The sequence below is a fragment of the Melanostigma gelatinosum genome (genome assembly GCF_949748355.1).
Source record: "Melanostigma gelatinosum genome assembly, chromosome: 23".
NCBI classification, from domain to species: Eukaryota; Metazoa; Chordata; class Actinopteri; order Perciformes; family Zoarcidae; genus Melanostigma; species Melanostigma gelatinosum.
The window spans coordinates 6,997,062-7,016,719 of record NC_136656.1 but is presented as its reverse complement, the minus strand read 5'-3'; the positions used below and the strand labels follow the sequence as shown (position 1 = coordinate 7,016,719).

General features: G+C 41.6%; 1 pseudogene across 1 annotated transcript; it reads left to right on the top strand.

Moving 5' to 3' along the window:
- The first annotated feature begins 8,245 nt into the window (after positions 1-8,245).
- LOC306796812 lies at positions 8,246-19,445 on the top strand (annotated as a pseudogene). Its single transcript has 5 exons — positions 8,246-8,267; positions 9,059-9,201; positions 17,412-17,862; positions 18,483-18,645; positions 19,018-19,445. The product of its transcript is annotated as an uncharacterized misc_RNA (transcript).
- The last annotated feature ends 213 nt before the right edge of the window (positions 19,446-19,658 follow it).

The window sequence follows — 19,658 nt, the reverse complement described above, 5'->3', positions numbered from 1 at the left end:
ATAAACTGTATCAAGGAACAAGTATCAAGAACATTTGTCCAGAATCTACCCCTCTGTTTGTTTAGTTTGTGTTTTTTTTGTTCACATTTTGCAAAGTGCAGTACACATTTGTCCTATGCTTAAACTGTCTGCTGTTGTGCAAAAATAAAAGATGAAGTCTGAACTTTTGGTGTGATGCTGCGATACGGAGCCCCTTTAATGGTCATGCATATCAATAGATTCAATCATATCAAAGATTGTGGCTGTCGAATGACTGATGACAGTCACAGACTAAGCACTCCAACATCTTTAACTACAAGTCCATCATTCTAATTCGGTGATTTATGCCTTTTCCTTTACTTTTGAATTAATTGGACACTGGTTTCTGTAATTGTAAATGAATCACCGTTCATCACATTCAAATTTGACACGTTAATTAAACACAAATCAGCAGTTTACTTTTAAGATGAAAGAGAAAATCCCCATGTGTGCAAAGCAAGTAAGTTTGCTTTGTGCAGTTATTTGTCTTCATTTGTTGGAAAATGTAAACAATCAGAAGCAGATCGGCAACGACATAACTGCTCCTTATCTCCATCAGGGGATGATTGACACTTTTCGAAGACCAAACAATATCATACTCTCAGCGATGTGAGTTTGGAGTCTTTGAAATCAACCAGGATGCCATGATGGGGTCAAAGACAAGGGTTCAGTCCCTCTAATGGGCAGTGGCCACGCCCGTTTCAGAGTGGTTGTGACCTTTCGGCACAACAGGTTTGATGTTGGATCTGGCTGCCTCATAATCTAATGTTCTCCTGGGCCCCTGTGGGCAGGACTGAGGTGGAACTGAATTCCCCACACCAAACTCTTGTTGTTGTCCTCCCACTTTTTATGCTATGCACATCCAAAAGTGATTCGTAACGTGTTACGGGTCCATCTGCTGTTGTTCCAACTACTGTTTGGGGCCACCAGAGATTTATATCCCCAAAAAAAGAAAACCAGTGTCCCGGTCTGTTTAATTGTTTGAATAAGGAGAATAAACAGTAAAGCCGCTGACAGAAAACAGAAGGAACGTATATTTGTCACCAGTCTGTGTATTTTATCTCTCGGCAAAGTTGTACTCACTGTCAAAGAGAAAACTTTACTCACTTTACGTTCAAACTGTGCTAAATCTTGCACAATCTACAACCAAAGCGAAATGGCTCTCCTCTCTTCTCCTCAATACGATTCCCTCAAAAGCAGATGAGGTTTTCTCACGTCATCATCAATCCTGGCAAATTTTGTGAAAGATGAAAGGCCTCAGAGTTCTGTGACGCTGTGACACACCTGGCTGCCTTCAATCTTCTGCCAGACATCAGACCCTGGCAGTGGGGGAAATATGGACCGGCCATCATCTCAAAAGAGCTATTTGGTGGCTGAGCCCTTCAAAAAAAATCCAAATTCACGTGTTCACCTTTGAAAGCACATTGCAAAGTCTTTCACTCTTTGCACGAATACATAAAAGCACTCTTGGTTTATCTTCAACTTTCACAGCCGCATATAGATTATTAAATCACGATTTTATCAAAATAATCCACAGAGCTTCATGTCGGACGATGATACAGAATAAAAATGAGCTCTTCCATTTAAAACGTTGATAAAGCACTGAACCCAACGTTAGTATCTTAACATTCTAACATTCGCCGATGTTTGCTTATGATTCATCACTTGTATTTGATGTCGAGTTTGTTGAGCAGGCATCAAAGGAATCTACATTTCGGTGTGTGATGAATTATCCCATCTGTTGACTTCAGACAATCATACATCACAGCGTGTAGCAAGTCACACATAACATGATGGAGAGGACCTCGGTCGCTGTTCACTCACTCTCGCACAGCTGAGCTCACAATTCTCTGTCTGAGCAGAAAGCCGGCCGGCCGGCTGTCCTGCCGAACAGCTCGGGTACAAAGAAGTGTGAAAAGCTTTTTCGTCAAAATCCCTGGTTTTCTGTATCCATTTTTATACGCAGTGCACTTTAATGTACAGCAGATGGAAATCATTGTGTTCATCCCACAGTGCTGTTTACATTGAATAACAGCCACGTGGACTCAACAAGTCAACCAGATGTTGAATGATACGGCTGGAAAGATTCTATATGAACTAACCAAAACCAACCACTTGTTAGTCCGTCTCTCTAAACCTTTCAACTGCGCTGAACACTACATCCTTAAAAACAGGTCACACATTTAGAGTGTTTTTTAAAAGGCTGATTTTACATGTAGATGGATGGACTCAGCCGTGGGGTGATGGAGCACAAGGTGGTACAAGTAGTTTTAGCAAAGTGTACTTACATTACACAAAATATCAACTCTTAAAGGTCTCAATGCAGGAAAATGGCGCGTGCGACTGTTATATATTAGTCTTTGATCACTATTGGTGAAGCCTTAATGTGTAAGTTGCATTTGACTGTTGTGGCATGTTGGGCGAGGGGAAGCCGACTTGATTTTATGGCTATTTTAATCTCTTACAATGCTTCATCATTTATTGTAGATTCTTAACTTAAAGTAGCCAGTTACTAAATCTAGTGTAGAATAGGTAGAAAGTGACACAAAAACGTAAAAAAAAAACCAAGAAAAGTGTCAAATTAACAATGTTGACATTTTATAGACGCGTTCCATCGACTTGTTGAGCTGTGAAGTCGTAGCTGAAACACTCCCAACTACCTCACTGATCTGAATGTTATTGAGCGCTATTGTCTTGTGTTCATAGGTTAACGGCACTGAGATAGAGAAGAACTGGAGGCCCCCTTAAACACCCCATAAGTCACTTTTATAGTTTTGTTTGCTCCACTAAGCTCACCCAGCCTCGGGGGGGGGGGGGGGGGGCTAAGGGTCGACTCCTCTGCATCACAGAGTCTCGTGCAAAACCAGTCACAGCTGTTCAAATTGAATTATATACTCTAATGAGTGATTTCACACGTCAACACGGTCCAATCCTTGTCAAACGTAAGTCACAATTAGAATTATAGCCTGACACTCAAAGCCTGAGGCACGGTGTGAATCTGGTGATAATTACTTGTGTTCAGGGTGTGAGAGGGCACAAAACAAGATGTAAGTGACAACCTCTTGAGAGTTTAGTGATCATCACCATTCACAGACCTCTCTCCCAAGGACACGGGGGGGGGGGGGGGGGGGGGGTTGAATGTGTGTGTTCCACCTATTCAGCTTTCAGCACTTCAAAGAGATGACGACAACATACTCGCAAAGATATATAAATAGATATGAATAGAATGTCACTGAGCAACTTCATACTGACAAAAAACATGTAACAACAATGTTATACACTATAAAATGACTGAGGGGCAAATTCACTGAAGGATTGCACGGCTTATGTGGCAGCTAAATGGCAGTTAACATGCTAATATTTGCTGTAAAACATAACTAAGGCTGGTAGGAATTTCCCTAGTTTTGCAGATATTTAGTTTTTTGAGCGTCTACTCATTTCTTAAGGAGGGTGGGCTGCTTTGGGGGAATTTGGACGCATGACTCACCTTCTACAATAAAAAAATCTCCATTTGAACCTCTATGAGTGGCCCTTGATGCCGAGTGTGGTTGCTAAGTCTCAAGTGCGAGGAGACAAAAAGGACGCAGCAGAAGATTACAGTGTTGAACGATGTACTCTAAAGTCAGCTTTCTCAGAAAGTTCCTTTTCAACAGCTTTGCAACAGCATTACAAGGCCGTGACATGACTTATTTTTCATGCGAACAAAAGCGTAGAGAGAGATGAGCCGCGGTGGCCTCGATCAGAGACGTCATATCTCTGCAGAAACCAGCAGTGCAGTGTTTGTGTGCTTCCCACTGTTCCTGGCCGGGCCGTTTCTCTCCATCACCCACACAGAGAGGGAGGTCTCCTCCCACCACAGCTGACGTAGTCTGTGTTTGGCACACAGTGTACTGTTTTGCTGCTTAATCACTGGATTTGTTTCAACACCTGCAGGCCACCAATTTTTGCCAGCAGGAGGACAGCGAGTCCAAGAAATAAGAAGAGTAAGTATTGAAGAAAACAAATCTATATTTATTTCATTTGTGCCAAACTACATTTGCCAATTATATCATTGTGTTAGTTTTCTTGCTTACTTTTGACTTTTCTGTTAATTTTCTCACAGCATCCTTTAGATAAGCGGCAAATATACTGCAAATGAGTTGAGACAGCAGGCGAGGTCTGAAGCCAGCTGGGAGGACAGAGGAATTAATGAGTTGGCAGTTTTTCCACATTCACCGCTTTCTGCATTGATGGGAACTCAGCTCGGGGCAGGTTTTGGGATTTCCACTTAATGGAGTGGTTCATTCCTCATTCAGCACCATGCAGTGTTCTGCGTGCAATAATTATTGCGGCTGAAACCCCAAATTGAATATAATGTTGTGTTAACAAGCCAGGCCATCGGGGAAATCAGCGCAGGCTCGAATGGCATTACTCGTTTCTGGGTTGAAGGCTGAAATTACAGCAGACCCATTTAAAACTATAATTTTAGTTTACATCTCTTGTTTTAATTCTATTTTAGACCCTGGGTGGAGGAAGATACCGCATGCTTTAATCAACATCCTACAGGGCATATTTACCATTCACCTGCTGTCATTTGTGAGTTAATACTCAATTTGCATACAGATTTAAAAAGAAGGTGATCCAGCTCGATGGCGTATTTATCTTAGGAAGTTGTCAAGCATCCCATTTTTTACAAGCTAACATTGTATCCATTGAATTGCATCTAGTTTAGCAGTCGCTGCTAAAATGTCGACTTCCATCTTCTACAGTACATCTAACAAATGCTTTTTCTTTATTCCCTTTGACGGTAAGCGAAGGAGCACGACAGTTTCAATGTCTTCAATGGAGTACTGCCAATATCTTACTGCAATATTGTTGCCAGTGTTCAGTTTTTCCGTCATGCACGATGTCTTACTGATTCAAATGCTCATTAAAACCTGCTGCTATATCTGCCTTTTTTGTTTTAAAAGGTTGTGTCGCTTTGTGGTTAACAATGGTTGTACCATGCATGTGTCATGTCACTCATGATATTTATGGTCATGTTATATATTAGTACACATGCAATTCAAAATGTCCGACGGGGAATAATTAATACTGACCGAACCTCACTTTTCAATTGCAAAATGAGAAAGATATGCAGCCTCTCCTTCAAAGAGCCTGTATCTGTCCAAATATCATGTGCCGCATTTCCTCATTTCTCCCACGCGGCGGCAGAAGGCAGCAAAAGACAACAATTGTATTCCTGAAGCTCTTAAAAGAAAATTTAAAAAAAACTCAGCCTCATGTATGTAACAGCATTGGAACTTCTGATTTGTTGTCACAAGGTTCCCCGCTGCGTCTTGTCGTCTCGGTCCCAAATATTATGCACAACCTGCTGCCTTGTGAGTTCTTGTGAGTTCATACTGCAGCCTGCACACTGTGATGAATCATTGAATGAATAGCCACATTTCCATGTTTGTGATATCCGTTTATCGCAGGAGGCTTTTGATGTCCGAGAGCCCATTTTTATACAAATCCTGCCAAAGCCAAGGTGACAGAAATGGGATTAAATCAACCTTGCCTTGATATTCATGTGATAAATGTGTTTTAAGATTGTATTAGACTGAGTGGTACCTTCTGTATTCTGTAATGTCTTTATCCATCTTGCATTTGAGCTCTGAACATGTGATACACCCCCTAAAATACAGGTCATCACGAGCTACTATGAGCAAGAAAGAACGCTACATCAGGTTATAATTCAATATTATTTCCATTCCCCAGAGCCTCTTCTTGAAATAAATCTCAAAGAATAATTACAACATCAATTGCAGTTTATGGAAGGCCTCCCGTGAAGAAAGCAACAAATCCCCAAGCGTGAGCGTACATCTGGAAGGCATTGGCCAATGCTGCTGATGGATGCATGAAAGTAAGATCGAAAACACCCGAGGCCATCAAGCATTCGGTGTTCCACAGAGTGGGCAAGACAAATGAGTCCTTTAATCATGACCTACGGAGCTCTGTTCATCGGCAGGAGAACCTTTGTAGACAGAGTCACGTGTTGGAAGCAGAGCCATTCACAGCGACCCGGAATTGCAGACAACGTGGTAACGTTAGAGTTCAGCATATACATGATTCTGCTTCTAGCTTTAGGAGCGGAAACATATTTTTTTATCAACTTTGGAAATGTCTCTTATCTCTGCCAACATTTAGGAGAGCTCCACATGTGTCTTAACCGGTTAACAGTTTTAGAAAAGCAACAATTCTGGCAGGAATAAATCAAACTTTACATCTGAGAGTGTCATAAAACAGCGACGTCACACTTTTTAGGATCCGAGAGGAAAACCTGACTCAGCAAGTGTTGATTGTTTACTGCTTGGTCCTCTGATTTGTCACTGCCTCTCAGCTGCCGTCATTACACTGATCAATGTGGCTGTTAACGGCAACATGTTGCTGCCATCATCGACGCCATCAGGCGATTGTGCTGCTTTCGGAGTCAAGAAAGCAAATGTTGGTTCGCGCCGGCTGCAAGCTAATTCCCCTGAAGACGGCACTGAAACAGAAGGTCTGTCTCGCTGCTGATCATGCACCATTTCTCATCACGGTGGAATTCAGAGCTGAGAGGCCACGGCTACGACAGTTTCAGAGGATTCATTAAAAAGACGACTTGACAATCAGCTGCAAACTTTAACGTCAAGACTCCCTGAGCCTTTTATTCTCTCTATAAAGTCGCTTTGTTTCCTATGTGCACTCCTTGAATCAAAGTCTTTCCCAGTTCTGAGGAGATGCATCCCCTCATGTCAGAGCTTTGTTCATGTTCAGTGTTGAAAAGCTTATTATCAAGGAGTTCATATTGCTCGAAGCCTCCGGAGAGCTGCTATTGCCTCAGCTGTGGCCCTTATCGCTGCAAATTCTCACTCAACGAAAGGCTATACCTGCAAAGGTCAGCTAAAGTGAGACGGGGTTAGTTTTACAAAAAAAAGGAGGCGAGAGATGGTTGATGAGAGTATAGATTCTCCACCTGAAACGAGAATATCTTTGCCGTAGATCTTCGACACCTTCTGAACTCTTCCCGATGCCGAGATGTTTGGATTTTACGCTCGACTTTGGTCCCTTTTTTATCCACAAAGTCATCGTTTCACCGGGAATCTCGTGTGTTTCTTTACCTCATGCATAATATAATGCCCACACAGTCACGAGTCAGGATAAGAGGGCACCGGTAAATAATTCAACAGCACGGATAAGAAGAAGTCTAGGTGGCTGGCGGACTGATTGAAAGAGACCTGGGTGCAAATAAATCTGTTTACCTGTATGCATCAAATTGATCCATCACAGCTAAAAGATTTGCAACATTTTCTGTCGATATAAATTGCAAATGTAGCCCTACTGTCATTCATAAATTACTGTGGCGAATATAAAAGCTCTACTCAGCAGAAACGAGGAGAAATGCCTTCATGTACAAAATTGCTGTAGAAAGTGAGACGTGACTACAAACTCATGCAGTGCAGCCAAACATTCTCAACTTTCACTCAGCACAGCTAACTGATGAAGATACTGCCAGTGCGAGACACAAATGTCACCATTACAAAGCTTGAATCGATGATATCGCTGTTAGATTACATTTGATATCATAAAAGAATGTTGAAACAAGACCAAGAGTCTAGTGGCACAGCTTTGACCTGAATGCATGTTAACGTGTTCACAATGATACAGTTAACATGCTGATGTTTAGCAGATATGTTTATCATCTTCACCATCTTAACTTGGCGTGATAGCATGCAAGCTGCAGTCAAGTCAGAAGGAAACATTTAATCACGAATGGATGAGTGAAGGAGCGAAGCGAGCAGAGGCAAGACAACCACACAATGACTACAAAGAGACCCCAAGCCACGACAAAGAGACGCTAAACGACTACAGAGACACACAAAATGACCCCAAAGACGCACAAAACGACTATAACTGGAGACAATGAATGAGCATAAAGAGACACACAACCACAGAGAGATGCAGAAGGACGACTAAGAGACAAATAACTGTAAAGTCGGTGTGTCTTGCTCCTATGTAGCAGAGGTGGTGGGGCCGTTTTGCACATCTGTGCTCAGGGCCCCATGGTCTCATCATCAGTGTGTCAACAACAAAGATGGTGAACATCAAGCTACTAGAATCAGTCCCTCAAAATAAAAGAGCGAGGCTCAATCACAATCACACGGGGAAAGCGTCCATTAGAGAGGAGACACCGATGCCAACGGCTCCACTAAAAGACGGAGCCTCGATGGAGTACAATGCAGCCACAAGTAAGGAATTCAACTGTCTCACACTTAAGATTGCTGCATAAGAGAACCAGGAAGGGGTTTCACATTAAAGCTGGTTGGTAACTTTAATAAAGGAAATCTGCTGAAATGATCCCCATATCCTCGTACAGGAGACAGATAATCTGTGAGGAAAACAGGTTCCTCTGCCTCCTTTCAGTCCTCCTACTGGCATTTGCAAGATTTCAGAAACGCAACCAGCCAGAGCCGAGGAGTCTGGAATGCAGCTGTCAATCACTGCTCCTAAAGCTCATGAATTCCAATCAAACTGTCAAACTAGGCAGATTCAAGACCCCGTTACTGAATTGCCTATTTCAGATGTATTCAGAAACAGACTGTCTGCTCCTGTGCTCGGTCCCGGCTCATCGGTTTTCAACATGACGGCCGAGTCACAAACTCTCATTCTACAGCTAAACGGTCGCAGTGGAATCTTGCAAATGACATTAAGAGCACTAAAAGGACTATTTTTATGCAGATTATTTTTTCTCAGGTACTACTGTCGGGATATAGTGACTGTTTTAGCAAATATGATTTAAAAAACATGTATATTTTTATTATAGGTACCAATCAAAATTACAGGGACTCCCATTCTCCATTTTCCTGTTCTTTACTCTGATTCTGACTGTGTCTGTGTGTGTGTGTGTGTGTGTGTGTGTGTGTGTGTGTGTGTGTGGGTATGCATAACAGCACAGTCACAGGTGCTGCACACAGTGTGTAAACAGATGCATTCTGTTGGATTAGTGAGAGCCTGTGATTGAGTTTTGGGTCTGTGACAGCTGGCCACCTGCTCGCCGTCAGAGTCAGGTGGAGGATAACGCACACTTGCAGCTGGCAGACACACACTCTGCATCAGCAGGAGAAAGCTAAACAGAGCACAGAGGCTGTGAGCCGCAGCACCGTGTGGGAGGCTGATAAGCAGGTAAAGGGCACTGTGGTATTATTTTTATTTGTGTGCAAACTTAGCACACATTGCATCAGTCCTGCATTCAGAAAGGGGATAAGGGCTCATGCTCCAAGGTTGGTAACTGCAGCGCCTCCTTTGTTCTGCATTTACCGTGTCTCTAATGGCAAATATCTCTGCAGTAAATGTCATCTTGTCCTCATGAAGTCAGAGGTATAATAATCTCAGGTAACGCATGATAATGCCATTTTGTTCTGTAGCAGCTCCATACAATCCTCTTGATAGATGAGGCTTTTCCCATTTTCCTCGAGTAAATTATCTATTAATGAGCTTTCCATTGATTGTGTTCAGGCCGGCACGGGGGCTCCATAGCCTCTCAGAGTTCTGCAGGGAAAGAAACAGCTACTGTAGTGCGCATATACGAACTGTGCCTACTGTAGAATACAGGGCCATGCATTTACACACGCAGCATTATCTTGTAGAGCAAAAAGTATACTGTTCATTATTATTTCATTATTCATAAACCAGCTGTGACTGACTAAAGTGCAACGCTGCCACCTAGTGACGAAGGCATTCTACAAGAATCAGGAGTCAGTTCATTGTACTACACGACACGACAATGAACTTTCAAAATGTATTGCAACTCAAACTAATCAAAGAAACAAATACTACTTTTCCTCAGTTCCTGATGGTAAACATAAATATTATTACAAAGTGAAAAAACGTTTAAAAGAACACTGGTTTATTTGATCAATTTGGCCTCATTTGAATCTCCAAAAGAGATGCTTTTGGTTTATGTCTTCAAAGATAGAGAGATATCCAATATACATCTTGATTTGAGTATGAATCATATTACTGACAGTGGTTCTCTATATAATCCATACCACATATAACTACTACTGTTTGTATTAAGACACTTATTGATTTTTATAAACTGAGCTTTGCTGCCCTCAGCTGGCGTGAAATACTTACATGAACAATAGCTTTTTAAATATATATTTTCAAACTTTGTATTTTAGAAGTGTGCATGATGGTTTTGTACTTCCATTGAACAATGACTCACTTTTGTTTGTATTAATGGTGTTCAGCTGTATGTCATCACTGCGCAGGCACAAATAAAACCAAACTTTCAAACCAGTCAAATCCTTTCTCGCGCTGGATATTTCTGTTTTGTCGTCATCGCAGTGAGCGATATAAAGCAGAGGAACATTAATCAACAACAGGCAGCAGATGAAAGTGTATTTTTTTTCTGTGTTTCCACACAGTGAACCCAAACAGCACATCACAATATGTTGAGTTTTAGGCCTCCCAGCCTTAAAAACAGCTCCAGGCACGACGGTGACCTGACCTCCCTCACTGGCTCCCTCTGAAACAACTTCACATTCGCCCGAGTCTTTCATGTCGCACCATCTGAGTTATGAGCACACATACTGCAGCAGTGGCATTTCAAGAAAATGCCTCTTTGTCGGTTTGTTTTCTTCTAACCAGAAACACATTTTTATGCTTTAAATGTGATGAACTTTACAACTTGCTCTGTTTACTGTATGTTGGACACATTCTGATTGTATTTGGAGATAATATATCCAATTATATTCGCTAAATATTGGGCCTGTTTCCCAGGATTTGAAATGCTTGTGTGTGAAAAGGAGAATTGATACAGAAATGTAACTCAGATGTTAAGAGAATGATGAACTGATGATTTTTAAATTACGGTTTTGAGAGTGAGCAGTGGTATGAACCTGATGAATACCTAAAGCCATGGAAGTAAACAGCCAACTCAGATGTTTAAAAATAGCTCAAATATCGGCCGATTTAAAAAAATCACAATTTTCAGTTAAATGTTTTGTCGTTTTTTTCATCAAAAAGCAATAGTTTCAAAACTATTTTTCTAAATAAAACAGCCTCCTGATAACAAAACTAACTTAATTAGTCGCTATTACACCGGAAATTAAGAAACAGACATGTATGTAAAACGTTAAGATGGAAAATAGAATCAAACGTTGTGTGATTTCCAAAAGAGCACGTGCGAATAGACAAAGTCAATAAAAACTATTCATTAAAAAAAAAATGCCGTCACATATTTTGCCAACGGTTTAAAATTACAACTTCTTTCTAGGGTATTTCGAAATGGTGTTTTTGTTTCTGTCAAGTTTTAAAGGTCATTGGTTTCGGTTTATCAGCTATTTAAACGTTTCACAGCTCAGCCAATCAGAACCAATAGGCGATAAAATAATGAATAAATAGCCTAAAGTTGGCTGCGATAGTGTTTAAATTGAATTCACTGAGGCAAATATTCAAATCAGAGCATCTTTACCTTAAGAATAAATACTGATGTATTCAGCAGGCTGTAATATTAATGAATAACTTTATCTCAACTTCACTTTTAAATTGAGGTTTGATTTGAGTTTGAGAAACGTGGACCGACGGATTAGAGATCAGAAAATATCGGCTTCATCCTAAAATTATAAATTGTTTATAATAAATAAAAAATAAATAAAAAACGTCACCCTACTAAAACCAAACTCAATAAATTATTTTCTCAAGAAATCGGTTGAAAGTTTTCAAAATCTAAAATAATTGTAATCGACACAGCAGCGTCTCCATATGTTGAATCATCTATATTCCATTAATTATAATGCCATAGATTAAACACATCGGCTTCCATCATTTTACACTAGACGTTTCGTACACATTGTAGGCCCTCAATATAACTGCAAGTGTGTCACAGATACGGATTTAAAAATGAAATGAAATTTAAAAAAAACGTAACTCAGGGATTTCTAACGTCCGTGTCAGATCGGAGTTGCGGGTTGGAGTCCCGGGGCAGCAGCCTTAAGAGAGCGGAGGACTCGCGTGACAAGAGGAGTGAAAACACGACGGTGGAAATCTGTCCTGCAGGCAAACATTAGAGTGGACTCTTTCATCTCTCCTGCCGCTTCTGGTTTTTGTTGCCCTGCCCCTTCGCATGTTTAATCAGAGACTTTCCATAGATCGACCCCAATTTATAACGAAAGAGTAAAAGTGGACATATAACATTTATATCACCGTCTTCTTCAGTGGGAACAAAGAGGGAACAGAAGAAATAAAGGAGGATTTATAAACTATAGACTGTTTCATACAGGTCTAAAGAATCATCAGAAATATTTTTGTCAACACTCACTCAAGTTTGCTTCATGAACAGTAATAGTAAAGACAAACTATCCAATCTCTTTCAGAAGATTTCTAAGTTTGTAAAATGTTATTGCCTTGAGGAATTTAAATTTCACAGAAAAAAAACATCAGTTTTCTGTACACTGCAAATATCTAAATATGATCCAAATTCCTCATTAAGTGTAATTGAGCAGTAGACCAGGAGAAAGCACATGCAGGCCATATACTGCAGCTCTAACAGCCCATGTGCTCCCAGATATCTTTCAGGGGCATGATTTATTAAAAAATATGGATCCTGTGTATAAGCTAATGACAGAAGTGCTTTGACCTCGGGGGGCACTGCACTCTCCAGCTACCTTGAGCGTACTTCTCTCTCACGCGATTCCTATTTGAGCTGGACGTCCAACTTTTCTGCAGATTTACTTCAGTTCATGTAAAACCCTGAACTTCGGGGGTCAGTGTGTGCTCAGGACGCCACACACAGAGGGAGAAAATGCTCTATTATCAGGCATTGAAGAAGTTTTTAAAAGCCTTTTAAAGTTTGACAAACTTCAATTAGCTTTCCTTCAAATTTTATTGAGCTAAAAATGATCCCAAGAATCAAGTGCTGTACGTCAACAGTTGACCCGAGTTCCCGGCACAGCTGAAGACATGAGCGGTATTAAAGGAGAGCTGATGTTTTCTCATTGATCTGATGTCCCATAAGTCCTGGTGTTTGCGGTGGGCCTGCAATCCATCTGAAGTGCTCCTTCGTTCCCACCCCTCACCCACGGCCAAACTGTTTCCTGTGTAGGTATATTGTACCTGCCGGCGGCTGCACTTATCTCATGTGATTAACCTTGATCACTTTAATGTGCATGGGAAAGAGCCGGTGATTGTTGAATCCTAAAGGAAACAAGACACTAAATAAGTTCATTAGAATGATGCAAAACCTTTTTTTTCCCCTAATTGTTCCAATGCGTTTTTTAAATATATATTTTTCGCTTTTTAAAGAGAAAATGTTTTGCTCTGCTCTTTCAGTCACATAGAAAGGATGGGGAGTTGGCTTTCAGCCGGTTAAAATATCAAGCCTCGTCCTCCTTTGTGCCGAGTTGACAAGGTGGCTCTAACAGGGGTTAATTTGCTGTGCAAGGGTTAAACAAACAGGCAGTAATAGTTTATTCCAGCCAAGACTCAAATGCGTTTTCTTTCGAGGCTTGAGAGACACAATTCTAACCAAAAAAACAACTAAAAACAACAAGGTTATTATTTTTGTTGCCAGGCTTTTGTGCGAAACCACAGAAGGCTCACAACAAACCAAACTGCTCCCAGAATGCCTTTTTGGTTCGACCAGATGAATTGGACTCCGGGTGCAGTAAGGTGAGGGCTAATAGGGATTAAGCAGGAGTGTCAGTTTCGATGCTTGTAATCTGGAGTTTTCTTTTTGGACTTTCTGAGCAGGTATAAAACGCAGATTGAGCAGCGTTTCTGATAAGCGGCAGCGGGAGCTTGGAGGTCCGTTTTCACACGGGGTCCAACGCTGACCTATCTGACACCAAACCTCCAGGGAAACAGCGTGTTTTAAATCTCATCTGATGGGAACGGGTTCAGCATTTTGAGCAGGCAAAAATAAAATAAGGGACCGCTGAAGTAAAACAACACAGGCGGTGATCAGGAGTTGCAGGAGGGCTGAAAATCAGACGGATCCGTCAATAGCTTGATGTGGCATAAAGGGGCCTTCTGGTTGACTGCCTCTGTTTAGGCCAACCTAAGATGTCTGGACCTTGCTGACCTCGTATACACTATTGCATTGTAGGCCGTGGCTTTAACCTCAACAGCTTGCATCGCCACAGTATCGCCCATTATCGTGCCAGTAATGATGTGGAGGATTCCCCCAGCAGACTATTAATACAGGGATTGCCATCCTGCAGGAAGACTAACATATACACCGTTAATGATACTGGATTAGGACCCAATGCGTATGAGACGCTTTTGTTTCGGATGAGACGTCGTCAGGAAATCAAAGTAATCAGCAAGAAATGCAGAGATTTGCTGTCCTGCACTTCTTCTTGACTTGGGGACTGTGGCATCTACAAGGACTATTTTATTATAACTTCTTTAATGAGTAAAAAATAGCCAATTAGAAACATAAAAAAGTACTTAAGTTCAGTTTGAGGGCTACTTTAAACATATACTTAAGTTACTCTGCATACAAAAGGATTTAACATATACAATTATCTCATTGAATTTTATTAAATACACAATAGAATGTAAAATATTGAGGTTAAGTCCTTCATTGCATCATACCTTGTAAAGCTGCAGTGCGTCTCAATACTTCACAATGAGGCCGGACATGAAAGGAAGTGTTTGGTAATCGTGGCGTGAGATTGTTTCTAGCTTTAAAGTGACACAAAAAACATGTGTTTTTGTGAATTATTGTTGGAGAAAGATCGTTGGGGGGGGGGGGGGAAAGAGCAGAAAGTTCTGCAAAAATCATTCTGCATCTTAAATACCCGGACACCTCAACTGCATGCAAGCATCTGTAACATGAAGCCCTTTAACAGTTCTTTATAGCCCGCAAAATAGTTCCAGATTAATAGGATGTGGGGTCATTTGAAGCAATTGTGGCCTTTGATGAAGTTCCTGTCTCTGCCATGTCGCTATATGACTTTATGAACCGCTGACCAATAAGCATGCAATGACGCAAAGCTGGAAGACCACAGTCAAATTACTGTGCACTTAAAGACAATGCAAAAAACACTTCAGCACAAAAATAGCACAAGATGAGAAGATAAGGAAGAAGAAAAGTTGTATTTCGGCTACGTGTTCACAGCAGTCCTTTTTTTTCTTCAGGCTTTTTGTTCTTCTCTTTTTACATGTTGCATAGTTTTGAGAAAGTTGGAGGCTGTGTGGTTTCTGTCAATAAAACCTGACACACACACACACACAGTCCTGATGAAGCCGATTAGCTGATGTTTGCGTGTGAAACGCTTCATAAATAAGATTCTCAGCACAACAAAAAGGTTGGAAACCATTGCCTCAACTTTTCCACTAAAAGAAAAGAAACTATGTTTTTCATATCTTGTGTGTACTTTTCTATAAATAAATACATAGCTGTGTGTTAACTGCTGGAGAGTTTATTTCAAACCAAATTCTTCTTCAACTTTAATTTTTTTTTTAATTCATAGCAGTGGGCACAAACAATTAGCAGTTTAAAGTGTTACTAGTTGAAACATTTCCACAATATAATACTCATACCTCATAACACTCCTTATTCATTACAAACAGCTCACATACCACCACACACTGCATTTATACTTCATAGTTAGAGTGAAAAATAAACAAAGCATGTTGTGTAATGAGCTGAACCACTTTTACTCGTCTGAAACTGTCTTGTAAGTTGGGAATTTGTGTAAAAAATATCTGTGAGGTGTTACAGAATCCGGAGTATTAGGTTGATAGGCCATTACTGCAACAGAGGCTTAAATAAAGTCAAGTTCGTGGCACAATGGAGAACGATTGTGCCACGAACTCCTCTGAGAAAACAAAAGGTTTGTTGTTCTCTGCCTCTCTTCACCGATGGCTGGTCAGCTCTGCAGGGATTTACCACGCGGTCGACCACGCCGTTCAGTTTCCTCTTTTTATGATTCTTTAACTCACGTTTATTGCAGTGTTGTGTGATGTTTTCTTTGTAGAAAACACTTAGAGTCAATAAAGGGTCGATCAACATGTAATCTGAAAACCTGCAGCCTGGAATGTTCTGAGCATTTGTTCAAGGCTACTTACAAACGAAAGTAAGCTTTTCATGGCGTTTAAATCCTATTACAACTCCAAAGGCAGTGGTGTTTTACACCACCGTTCACAGCTTCCAAGCTGACAAGCATTCTCCACCTTCAGCATGAATGAACTCATGTTAAGCTGGAACACACTGTCACTCCATCTACGGACATTTGAGGTGGCAGAGGCTCTTTCCAAGAAAAGAAAAAAAAGAGGTTTATCCTCCATGGATAAGATACACTTGAGTGGTCATATTAGGCTTCATCACGATTTCTTAAACATTTTTAACAGGAGTTAAAGCCCACTGGAAAATGTGTTGAGCTTCTTGTTACTTTGACATTTTACCTTCACTGAGCAGTTTGCTACAAGGTTGTGACATCACAAGTTAATCATGGTCCAGTATGAAACTTAAAGATACAACTATGATGTGGAAATTGAAGCCTCCGGTGCACAAGTCCACAGAGGATGGACTTCTGAGTGAAATGGGAGACATTTTGTGTCCAGTAATTCATATTTGCATGTTGATCGATTCTGCAATGAGAGAAAAAGGATAATAGGCCTAGGTAACTTGTTGTGGAAATTAGTATTTACATGTCTCAAAGCATGTTGCAAGGAGATCTTTAAATAATGGAATTCATATTTAAAAGGAAGCAGCAAGATGCAGAAATGATGATGATGATCCGACAGCAGATTTATAAGTAACTAACTTCACAATAAAACAACTTTGGCTTCTGACCGATTTTGAATAAGAAACATTTTACATCAGCTGTATCAGGATATTTTTTTAAATCTTTTCTTGAGTTCAAAAATCACAGATAATAATAATAATAAAAATTAATAAAAATATAATTATAATAATAACTAATAATTAGTTAATTGCGAGTGAAAAACAACCTAATAATGAAAAGTCAAAATAGCTTCCATGACCAAAAAATACACTTTCATGTTTGTGAATAACGCTTAAAATAATGATTAATCAAGCAACTGCCTTTTTATGAAAAAATGAGTGAATTTAAATGATGCTGTAGCTTGAATGGCGCTAATAAGAGCACAGATTGAGAGAATAGGAGATTTACAGAGCGCATCGCAAATCCAAAGTGTGCATGGTTCGATGTAACCAATAGGCGGTACTGTGCCAGTCTTCATGAAGCTTTCTCCATCTCCAGCCCCGAGGACAACACTGTATCCTTGCTTTGCTCCCTAATTGACCTAAATACTGGATCCTCACGATCCCTGAAGGCAGACTACCACACAGTTTACGCGAGGAGTCTCCGAAAAACGAGACAGCCTCGTGTGTTTTTTTTTTTCTTCGCCTCTTCTAGACGGAATTTGTGTCTGGATCTCACACAGCAGAGCTCTCGCTGCTCTGCGGACTGCTCCGGGATGGTTTCACGCGGAGCAGAGGACACTCCTGGCTGGAAACAAGACACATTCCTGGTGATGATTTCGTAAAAATCCAAATCTGGGATATATATTTCTTTTTTTAAAAGGTGAAAGCTACTTGGGAAACGACAGACGAAGTGAACATGCTCGACGATAAAGAGTCGAGACCGAAGGATCCTCCGTCGAGAGGTTCGTCTTTCTACATTGAGAATCTGCTGCGGACTGCACACAGAGGGGCTTCGTCTGAGGAGCGCGTGGAGAGCGCGAGCTCCAAAGTTACCGTCCACAGACCGGTGATCTTCCCGGGACAGGAGACAAAACGTCTGGACGGCAGCGAAGTGCTAAACTGGAGCGGGACATCACCGAACACAGTGCGCGGAACCTCGAGAAGTGAGTGCGCCTGTCAGTCAGTATGCGATCTGTCCTAATCTGTAAATACAGAGTACGGGAACACAAATGTTGTGAAAAGTATATTGCTCTCATTCCGTGTGTTTATTCACACCTTGCTGCTGTACAGATGAGTCGCCAACGTAATTCCGTTGTATGTTTTTACGATGACAATAAACATCCTTATCCGGGATAATCTGTTTTTACAGGGTTGAGTCGGGATTAAAAACGATGGTTTCAACAATTATCTTCACCATATACCCCCCAAACCAGTAAACGCGTTGCATAACAATACTTCTAGTCTGGATCCATCCAATAAAAAACATCTGGTTCTTCAGCAGGCCACGAGAGGACATGACACTAGAGCTGAGCACGTTCCACTCCGCGTAAAACACCCAAACTCTCCAGTTATCAGCTTGTGTTTGGAATACACAACGATGTTGTTCTGATGCTCCAACAGCACCAGCAGTGGAGATTTGACGCTCGTTTACTCTTCGAGAGGACAAGAGTGCGCACGTGTGGTGGAAAACGGGAAAGATGTCCGATTATGTTTTGTTGTTGGACATTGAGCGAAATGAAGCCGAATCAGTGATTTGTTTTTATTTCCCCCACCTTCCTCGTAGGTCCACCGTACAAATATGAACAAACTGTGACAACGAGCGACCGGGATTCCCCAACTCGAACGGGACGGGCGGAGTCCGATGAGCCGGAGGAGAAGGGGGACGATAGTCTGACGGACGACAGAGAGGAGGGACGACGCGCGCTCCTCCTACAGCTGTGATACAGGTGAGGCCAAAGTACACAGGCTACATTCCTACGCCTTAGAAAAATAGTCCGCCCCGTGCTGCATCATCTGCACAAGAGGGCACCACGCATGCGCTGTCCACCTGAAACGCTCCCTCTGGCATAATAGTTGTTTGTCACATCCACAATGTTATGTTTAGTTGTTAGCGTTTCACAAACGTTTTAGTTTGGTGTAGTTTGATTATTTTTCTTGACAGAGGTGTAGAAGAGGTCCTGGTTCAGTGAGTCATCATGGGCGACATATTTTATCAACATATTATATCACTTAATTGTCTTTCCATAAACGAACCTTTATCACAATAAAGGCATACTAGTTGTAGCAGTTCCATTGACTTGAGTCTCTCCTCCCCTCAGCTGACATGAAAGTGGCGCGCAAGAAGAAGACCCGCACCGTGTTCAGCCGGAGTCAGGTGTTCCAGCTGGAGTCCACTTTCGACCTGAAGCGCTACCTGAGCAGCTCGGAGCGAGGCGGGCTGGCCGCCTCGCTGCAGCTCACCGAGACCCAGGTGAAGATCTGGTTTCAGAACCGCAGGAACAAGTGGAAGAGGCAGATCGCTGCCGACATAGAGGCCAGCTGCGCCGGAGTCCCTTACCCAGTCCAGAGGGTCGTCAGAGTTCCCGTGTTGTATCGCGAGAACGTCACAGCGCCAATGACGCTGACCGGCCTGTCTCAAGTGACGCCACCGATGTTGGGCTTCTCCAACGCCATCAACGATCCATTGACTTCCCACTTCACCCACCCGGTGTCGTTCCTAACGCCACGGATGACTGGGCTGGTGTGACTTTAAAGAGACCAAGCATACGTGTTACTCTTTTGACACAAGTGAATCAAATAAAGATGTTGCAAAAACATTCATTCTTCACTTTCAGATCCTGGTCAGATGATAATAAAATCCTGTGTTTAAGCGCTCTCTCTCTCTCTCTCTCTCTCTCTCTCTCTCTCTCTCTCTCTCTCTCTCTCTCTCTCTCTCTCTCTCTCTCTCTCTCTCTCTCTC